Genomic DNA, 10,592 nt, shown 5'->3' on the forward strand with positions numbered 1-10,592 from the left:
TTGTGTTTGCTCTTTAAGGGCTTCTAGGTGTTTACCTGTGTTTTCCAGTATTTCCTTCTTAAAAGTCTTCCATCATCATCATGAGAATTGAGTTTAGATCCATCTCATACTTTTCTTGTGTGATGGTGTATCCAGGACTTGTTATTGTGGGAGAGTTTGATTCTTATGATGCCAAGTAACCTTGGTTTCTGTTGCTTCTGCTCTTATGCTTGCCTTGTGCCACCTCATTATCTCAAGTGCTTGCTGCCCTCAATATATCTGATTGGAGCTTGTCCTTCCTATAATTCCAGTTGATTCATGACTCCTCAGAGTCCAGCTTTCTCTGTGATCCTTTGATTCCAGGGTACAGTGAAACTGAGATTCTGGGTATGTCAGAGTTCTTTGCAGTCAAGCTTCCTCTGAAACCCTGAGATACTGGTGTGAGCAAGGTCCTATTATCCTGGGATCCTGGAATCCTAAGATCATGGGTGTGTTACAGCGGCTGGAAATAGTGTCTCCTCTGAGGACCAGGTGGCTCTCTGGTGTGTTTGAAACCAAGGTATACCAGTACCAATCAGGAAAAATGCAAGCCACTGGTCAGGCATGACTCCTGTGTCCTTGTTCCTGCTGTCACGGGCCCATCACAATTGGATTGGACCCGATGGTGTGTTCCAATCACCAGTGATCCTTAGATCTCGTGGAGAGTCCTCTGGGGTCCGTGGGACTGTCCTCAGAGTTCGGGCAAAAGGGACCCCGGAGCTGGTGCCAAATGGAAGGGCAGAATTTGTTTTATTTATTTGTTTGTTTGTTTGTTTGTTTACTTATTTATTTATTTAGATATTGTCTTTATATACATTTCAAATGCTATCCCAAAAGTTCTCTATACCCTTCCTCGACCCTGCTCCCCTATCCACCCACTCCCACTTCTTGGCGCTGGCATTCCCCTGTACTAGGGCATATAAAGTTTGCAATACCAAGGGGCCTCTCTTCCCTATGATGACTGACTAGGCCATCTTCTGCTACATATGCAGCTAGAGAAATGAGCTATTGCTGTTACACCTATAGGGTTACAGACCCTTTCAGCTCCTTGGGTGCTTTCTCTAGCTTCTCCATTGAGGGCCCTGTGATCCATCTTATAGATGACTGTGAGCACCCACTTCTGTATTTGACAGGCACTGGCATAGCTTGATATGAGATAGCTATAACAGGGTCCCTTCAGCAAAATCTTTCTGGCATATGCAATAGTGTCTGGGTTTCGTGGCTGATTATGGGATGGATCCCCGGGTAGGGTAGTCTCTGGTTAGTCCATCCTTTCGTCTTAGCTCCAAACTTTGTCTCTGTAACTCCTTTCATGGGTATTTTGTTCCTTATTCTAAGAAGGAATGAAGTATCCACCCATTTGGTCTTCCCTCTTCTTAATTTTCTTGTGTTTTGTGAATTGTATCTTGGGTGTTCTATGTTTCTGTACTAATATCCACTTATCAGTGAGTGCATATCTAATGACTTCTTTTGTGATTGGGTTACCTCACTAAGGATAATATCTTCCAGATACATACATTTATCCAAGAATTTCATGAATCCATTGTTTTTAATAGCTGAGTAGTATTCCATTGTGTAAATGTACCACATTTTCTATATCCATTCTTCTGTTGAGGACATCTGGGTTCTTGCCAGCTTCTGGCTATTATAAATAAGGCTGCTATGAACATAGTGGAGCATGTGTTCTTATTACCAGTTGGAACTTCTTCTGGGTATGTGCCCAAGAGAGATATTGCTGGATCTTCTGGTAGTATTATGTCCAATTTTCTTAGGAACCTCCAGACTGACTTCCAGTGTGGTTGTACAAGCTTGCAATCCCACCAGCAGTGGAGGAGTGTTCCTCTTTCTCCACATCCTCATCAGCATCTGCTGTCACCTGAATTTTGGTCTTAGCCATTCTGTCTGGTATGAAGTGGAATCTCAAGGTTGTTTTGATTTGCATTTTCCTGATGATTAAATATGTTGGACATATTTTGAGGTGCTTCTATGCCATTCGGTATTCCTCAGTTGAGAATTCTTTCTTTAGCTCTGAAACTCATTTTTTTTCCAATTTTTTATTAGGTATTTTCTTCATTTACATTTCAAATGCTATCCAGAAAGTCCCCCATACCTACCCCCACTCTCCTACACCCACACTCCCACTTCTTGGCCCTGGTGTTCCCTGTACTGGCGCATATAAATTTTGCAAGACCAAGAGGCCTCTCTTCCCAATGATGGCCAACTAGACCATCTTCTGCTAAATATGCTGCTAGACACACAAGTTCTGGAGATACTGGTTAGTTCATATTGTTGCTGAACCCCATTTTTTATGGGACTACTTGGAATTCATCTTCTTGAGTTCTTTGTATATATTGGATATTAGTCCCCTATCAGATTTAGGGTTGGTAAAAAATACTTGGCCAATCTCTTGGTGCCCTTTTCATCTTAATGATAGTGTCTTTTGCCTTACAGAAGCTTTGCAATTTTATGAGGTCCCATTTGTCAATACTTGGCCATTGCTGTTCTGTTTAGGAATTTTTCCCCTGTACCCATATCTTCAAGGCTTTTCCCTACTTTCTCCTCTATTAATTTCAGTGTCTCAGGTCTTATGTGGAGGTCTTTGATGTGTGGAGTGGATGTGGCAGCAGTCCCAAGATGGCGCCCGTGACTGCAGCCATATCTTATGAATTGCACCTGACTTCCTCATACACCTGAAAATAAGCCCCATCCATCGTGAGAACTGCGCAGGTGCACCATGATGCAAGATCAGACCATAGGATGAGTGATGATTCTGGCCTATGGACTGCTGTTACATGGACTGGGCTGATGGGGCGTGGTTGAGAGGATATATAAGGAATTGCGATTGGGGGCCGGTTCTTGTTGTTGTTTTTTCCTGGATAGATTGATTTCTGGAGAGTGATTCATGCATGATGTTGAAAGGTTCCTGAATAAACTGCTTTGGGACGAATGTAGTGTTGTCACTCTTTTGTGCTGGTCGGAATAGGAAGTGACACTTTGATCCACTTAGTCTTGAGCTTTGTACAAGGAGATAAGAATGGATCAATTCGCATTCTTCTACATGATAACTGCCAGTTGTGCCAGCACCATTTGTTGAAAATGCTGTCTTTTTTCCACTAGATGGTTTAAGCTCCCTTGTCAAAGATCAAGTGCCCATAGGTGTGTGGATTCATTTCTGGGTCTTCAATTCTATTCCATTGGACTGTCTGTCACTGTACCAGTGCCATGCAGTTTTTACCACAATTGCCCTGTAGTACAACTTAATGACAGGCATGGTCATTCCACCAGAGGTTCTTTTATCCTTGAGAAGAGTTTTTGCTATCCTAGGTTTTTTATTTTTCCATATGAATTTGCAAATTTCCCTTTGTATCTCAGTGAAGAATTGAGTTGGAATTTTGATGGGGATTGCATTGAATCTGTAGATTGCTCCTGGCAGGATAGCCATTTTTACTATATTAATCCTGCCAATCCATGAGCATGGGGGATTTTTCCATCTTCTGAGATCTTCTTCAATTTCTTTCTTCAGAGACTTGAAGTTTTTATTATACAGATCTTTCACTTCCTTAGTTAGAGTCACGCCAAGATATTTTATATTAATTTTGACTATTGTGAAGGGTGTTGTTTCCCTAATTTCTTTCTCAGTCCGTTTATCCTTTGTGTAGAGAAAGGCCATTGATTTCTTTGAGTTAATTTTATATCCAGCTACTTCACTGAAGCTGTTTATCAGGTATAGGAGTTCTTTGGTGGATTTTTGGGGCTCACTTATATATACTATCATATCATCTGCAAATAGTGATACTTCTGCTTCTTCCTTTCCAATTTATATCTCCTTGATGTCCTTTTGTTTTCGAATTGCTCTGGTTAGAACTTCAAGTACTATATTGAATAGGTAGGGAGAAAGTAGGCATCCTTGTCTAGTGTCTGATTTCAGTGGGATTGCTTCCAGCGTCTCACCATTTACTTTGATTTTGGATACTGGCTTGCTGTAGATTGCTTTTAGCATGTTTAGGTATGGGTCTTGAATTCTAGATCTTTCCAAAACTTTTATCATGAAGGGGTGTTGGATTTTGTCAAATGCTTTCTTAGGATCTAACGAGATGATCATGTGGTTTTTGGCTTTGAGTTTGTTTATATAGTGGATTGCATTGATGGATTTCTGAATGTTAAACCATCCCTGCGTCCCTGGCATGAACTTACTTGGTCATAATGGATGCTTGTTCTGATGTGTTCTTGAATTCAATTTGTGAGGACTTTATTGATTATTTTTGCATCGAAATTCATAAGGGAAATTGGTCTGAAATTCTTTGTTGGATATTTGTGTGGTTTAGGTATCATAGTAATTGTGGCTTCATAGAATGAATTGGGTAGGGTACCTTCTGTTTCTATTTTGTGGAATAGTTCGAGACGATTTGGAATTAGGTCTTCTTTGCAGGTCTGATAGAACTCTGCACTACACCCATCTGGTCCTGGGCTCTTTTTGGTTGGGAGACTATTGATGCTGCTTCTATTTCTTTAGGGGAAATGGGACTGTTTAGATTGTTAATCTGATTCTGATTTAACTTTGGCACCTGGTATCTGTGTAAGAAGTTGTCCATTTCATACAGGTTTTCTAGTTTTGTTGAGTATAGCCTTTGGTAGTAGGAACTGATGATGTTTTGGATTTCCTCAGGTTCTGTTGTTCAGTCTCCTTTTTCATTTTTGATTTTGTTAATTAGGATTCTGTCCCTGTGCCCTCTAGTTAGTCTAGCTAAGGGTTTATCTATCTTGTTGATTTTCTCAAAGAACCAGCTCCTGGTTTGGTTGATTCTTTGAATAGTCCATTTTGTTTCCACTTGGTTGATTTCAGCCCCGAGTTTGATTATGTTCTGCCATCTACTCCTCTTGGGTGAATTTGCTTCCTTTAGTTCTAGAGCTGTTAGGTGCTGTCAGGCTGCTAGTATATGCTCTCTCTAGTTTCTTTATGGAGGCACTCAGGTCTATGAGTTTTCCTCTTAGGACTGCCTTAATTGTGTCCCATAAGTTTGGGTAAGTTGTGGCTTCACTTTCATTAAACTGTAAAAAGTCTTTACTTTCTTTTTTTTTTTAATTGTTAAGTGGGATTATTTATTTTTTTTTCATTAGGTAATTTCCTCAATTACATTTCCAATGCTATCCAAAAAGTCCCCAATACACTCCCCCCCCCAGTCCCCCACCCACCCACCCCCACCCCTTGGCCCTGGCATTCCCCTGTACTGGGGCATATAAAGTTGGCAAGTCCAATGGGCCTCTCTTTCCAGTGATGGCCTACTAGGCCATCTTTTGATACAAATGCAGCTAGAGACAAGAGCTCTGGGGTACTGGTTAGTTCATAATAACGATCCACCTATGGGGTTGCAGTTCCCTTTAGCTCCTTGGGTACTTTCTCTAGCTCCTCCATTGGGGGCCCTGTGATCCATCCAATAGCTGACTATGAGCATCCACTTCTGTGTTTGCTAGGCCCCGGCATTGTCTCAAGGACACAGCTATATCTGGGTCCTTTCAGCAAAATCTTGCTAGTGTATGCAATGGTGTCAGCGTTTGGAAGCTGATTATGGGAAGGATCCCTGGATATGGCAGTCTTTAGATGGTCCATCCTTTCTTCCCAGCCCCAAACTTTATCTCTGTAACTCTTTCCATGGGTGTTTTGTTCCCAATTCCAAGAAGGGGCACAGTGTCCACACTTTGGTCTTCGTTCTTCTTGAGTTTCATGCGTTTAACAAATTGTATCTTATATCTTGGGTATCCTAAGTTTTTGGGCTAATATCCACTTATCAGTGAGTACATATTGTGTGAGTTCCTTTGTTAATATGTTACCTCACTCAGGATGATGCCCTCCAGATCCATCCATTTGCCTAGGAATTTCATAAATTCATTCCGCTTAATAGCTGAGTATTACTCCATTGTGTAAATGTACCACATTTTCTGTATCCATTCCTCTGTTGAGGGGCATCTGGGTTCTTTCCAGCTTCTGGCTATTATAAATAAGTCTGCTATGAACATAGTGGAGCATGTGTCCTTCTTACCGGTTGGAACATCTTCTGGATATATGCCCAGGAGAGGTATTGCTGGATCCTCTGGTAGTATTATGTCCAATTTTCTGAGGAACCGCCAAAGTGATTTCCAGAGTGGTTGTACCAGCTTGCAATCCCACCAACAATGAAGGAGTGTTCCTCTTTCTCCACATCCTCGCCAGCATCTGCTGTCACCTGAATTTTTGATCTTAGCCATTCTGACTGGAGTGAGGTGGAATCTCAGGGTTGTTTTGATTTGCATTTCCCTGATGATTAAGGATGTTGAACATTTTTTCAGGTGCTTCTCTGCCATTCGGTATTCCTCAGGTGAGAATTCTTTGTTCATTTCTGAGCCCCATTTTTTAACGGGGTTATTTGATTTTCTGGAGTCCACCTTCTTGAGTTCCTTATATATATTGGATATTAGTCCCCTATCTGATTTAGGATAGGTAAAGATCCTTTCCCAATTTGTTGGTGGTCTTTTTGTCTTATTGACGGTGTCTTTTGCCTTGCAGAAGCTTTGCAACTTTATGAGGTCCCATTTATCGATTCTCGATCTTACAGCGCAAGCCTTTGCTGTTCTATTCAGGAATTTTTCCCCTGTACCCATATCTTCGAGGCTTTTCCCTACTTTCTCCTCTATAAGTTTCAGTGTCTCTGGTTTTATGTGGAGTTCCTTAATCCACTTAGATTTGACCTTGGTACAAGGAGATAGGAATGGATCAATTCGCATTCTTCTACATGGTAACCGCCAGTTGTGCCAGCACCATTTGTTGAAAATGCTGTCTTTTTTCCACTGGATGGTTTTTGCTCCCTTGTCAAAGATCAAGTGACCATAGGTATGTGGGTTGATCTCAGGGTCTTCAATTCTGTTCCATTGGTCTACTTGTCTGTCGTTATACCAGTACCATGCAGTTTTTATCACAATTGCTCTGTAGTACAGCTTTAGGTCAGGCATGGTGATTCCTCCAGAGGTTCTTTTATCCTTGAGAAGAGTTTTTGCTATCCTAGGTTTTTTGTTGTTCCAGATGAATTTGCAGATTGCCCTTTCCAATTCGTTGAAGAATTGAGTTGGAATTTTGATTGGGATTACATTGAATCTATAGATTGCTTTTGGCAAGATAGCCATTTTTACAATGGTGATCTTGCCAATCCATGAGCATGGGAGGTTTTTCCATCTTCTGAGATCTTCTTTAATTTCTTTCTTCAGGGACTTGAAGTTCTTGTCATACAGATCTTTCACTTCCTTAGTTAGAGTCATGCCAAGGTATTTTATACTGTTTGTGACTATTGAGAAGGGTGTTGTTTCCCTAATTTCCTCTGCTTGTTTATCCTTTGTGTACAGAAAGGCCATTGACTTGCTTGAGTTAATTTTATATCCAGCTACTTCACCGAAGCTATTTATCAGGCTTAGGAGTTCTCTGGTGGAATTTTTAGGGTCACTTATGTATACTATCATATCATCTGCAAAAAGCAATATTTTGACTTCTTCTTTTCCGATTTGTATCCCCTTGATCTCCTTTCGTTGTCTAATTGCTCTGGCTAGGACTTCAAGTACAATGTTGAATAGGTAGGGAGAGAGTAGGCAGCCTTGTCTAGTCCCTGATTTTAGTGGGATTGCTTCCAGCTTCTCACCATTTACTTTGATGTTGGCTACTGGTTTGCTGTATATTGCTTTTATCATGGTTAGGTATGGGCCTTGAATTCCTGATCTTTCCAAGACTTTTATCATGAATGGGTGTTGGATTTTGTCAAATGCTTTTTCAGCATCTAACGAGATGATCATGTGGTTTTTGTCTTTGAGTTTGTTTATATAATGGATTACATTGATGGATTTTCGTATATTGAACCATCCTTGCATCCCTGGGATGAATCCTACTTGGTCAGGATGGATGATTGTTTTGATGTGTTCTTGAATTCGGTTAGCGAGAACTTTATTGAGGATTGTTGCATCAATATTCATAAGGGAAATTGGTCTGAAGTTCTTTATTTTTGTTGGGTCTTTATGTGGTTTAGGTATCAGAGTAATTGTGGCTTCATAGAATGAGTTGGGTAGAGTACCTTCTGTTTCTATCTTGTGGAATAGTTTGTGAAGAACTGGGATTAGATCTTCTTTGAAGGTCTGATAGAACTCTGTACTAAACCCATCTGGTCCTTGGCTTTTCTTGGTTGGGAGACTATTAATGACTGCTTCTATTTCTTTAGGGGATATGGGACTGTTTGGATCATTAACCTGATCTTGATTTAACTTTGGTACCTGGTATCTGTCTAGAAACTTGTCCATTTCATCCAGGATCTCCAGTTTTGTTGAGTATAGCCTTTTGTAGAATGATCTGATGGTGTTTTGGATTTCTTCAGGGTCTGTTGGTAAGTCTCCCTTTTCATTTCTGGTTTTGTTAATTAGGATGCTTTCCCTGTGCCCTCTAGAGAGTCTGGCTAAGAGTTTATCTATCTTGTTGATTTTCTCAAAGAACCAGCTCCTCGATTGGTTGATTCTTTGAATTGTTCTTCTTGTTTCCACTTGGTTGATTTCACCCTTGAGTTTGATTATTTCTTGCCGTCTACTCCTCTTGGGTGAATTTGCTTCCTTTCGTTCTAGAGCTTTTAGGTGTGTTGTCAAGCTGCTAATGTGTGCTCTCTCTAGTTTCTTTTTGGAGGCACTCAGAGCTATGAGTTTTCCTCTTAGAAATGCTTTCAGTGTGTCCCATAAGTTTGGGTATGTTGTGGCTTCATTTTCATTAAACTCCAGAAAGTCCTTAATTTCTTTCTTTATTCCTTCCTTGACCAAGGTATCATTGAGAAGAGTGTTGTTTAGTTTCCACGTGTGTGTTGGCTTTCTATTATTTATTTTGTTATTGAAGATCAGTCTTAGTCCATGGTGATCTGATAGGGTACATGGGACAATTTCAATATTTTTGTATATATTGAGGCTTGTTTTATGACCAATTATGTGGTCAATTTTGGAGAAGGTACCATGAGGTGCTGAGAAGAAGGTATATCTTTTTTTTAGGATAAAATGTTCTGTAGATATCTGTCAGATCCATTTGTTTTATAACCTCTGTTAGTTTCACTGTGTCCCTGTTTAGTTTCTGTTTCCATGATCTCTCCATTGGTGAAAGTGGTGTGTTGAAGTCTCCCACTATTATTGTGTGAGCTGCAATGTGTGCTTTGAGCTTTACTAAAGTATCTTTAATGAATGAGGCTGCCCTTGTATTTGGCGCATAGATATTCAGAATTGATAGTTCCTCTTGGAGGATTTTACCTTTGATGAGAATAAAGTGCCCTTCTTGTCTTTTTTGATGACTTTGGGTTGGAAGTCAATCTTATCAGATATTAGAATGGCTACTCCAGCTTGTTTCTTCCTACCATTTGCTTGGAAAATTGTTTTCCAGCCTTTCATTCTGAGGTAGTGTCTATCTTTTTCTCTGAGATGAGTTTCCTGTAAGCAGCAAAATGTTGGGTCCTGTTTCTGTAGCCAGCCTGTTAGTCTATGTCTTTTTATTGGGGAGTTGAGTCCATTGATATTAAGAGATATTAGGGAGAAGTAATTGTTGCTTCCTTTTATTTTTGTTGTCAAAGTTGGTGTTCTGTTTTTGTGGCTGTCTTCTTTTAGTTTTGTTGAGGGATTACCTTCTTGCTTTTTCTATGACGTGGTTTCTGTCCTTGTATTGGTTTTTTTTCTGTTATTATCCTTTGAAGTGCTGGATTCGTGGAAAGATAATGTGTGAATTTGGTTTTATCGTGGAATACTTTGGTTTCTCCATCTATGGTAATTGAGAGTTTGGCTGGGTATAGTAGCCTGGGCTGGAAATTGTGTTCTCTTAGTTTCTGTATAACATCTGTCCAGGCCCTTCTGGCTTTCATAGTCTCTGGTGAAAAATCCGGTGTAATTCTGATAGGCTTGCCTTTATATGTTACTTGACCTTTTTCCCTTACTGCTTTTAATATTCTATCTTTATTTAGTGCATTTGTTGTTCTGATTATTATGTGTCGGAAGGAATTTCTTTTCTGGTCCAGTCTATTTGGAGTTCTGTAAGCTTCTTGTATGTTCATGGGCATCTCTTTCTTTAGGTTTGGGAAGTTTTCTTCTATAATTTTGTTGAATATATTTGCTGGTTCTTTGAGTTGAAAATCTTCATTCTCATCTACTTCTATTATTCGTAGGTTTGGTCTTCTCATTTTGTCCTGGATTTCCTGGATACTTTGAGTTAGGATCTTTTTGGATTTTGTATTTTCTTTGATTGTCGTGCCGATGTTCTCTATGGAGTCTTCTACACCTGAGATTCTCTCTTCCATCTCTTGTATTCTGTTGCTGATGCTCGTATCTATGGTTCCAGATTTCTTTCCTAGTGTTTCTATCTCCAGTGTTGCCTCAATTTGGGTTTTCTTCATTGTTTCTACTTCCCTTTTTAGGTCTTGGATGGTTTTATTCAATTCCATCACCTGTTTGGTCTGGTTTTCCTGCAATTCTTTAATGGATTTTTGTGCTTCCTCTTTAATGTCTTCTACCTGTTTAGCAGTGTTCTCCTGCAATTCTTTAAGGGATTT

This window comes from Mus caroli, unplaced genomic scaffold (assembly GCF_978045245.1).
Source record: "Mus caroli unplaced genomic scaffold, Mus_caroli_1 scaffold_7, whole genome shotgun sequence".
Classification (NCBI taxonomy): Eukaryota; Metazoa; Chordata; class Mammalia; order Rodentia; family Muridae; genus Mus; species Mus caroli.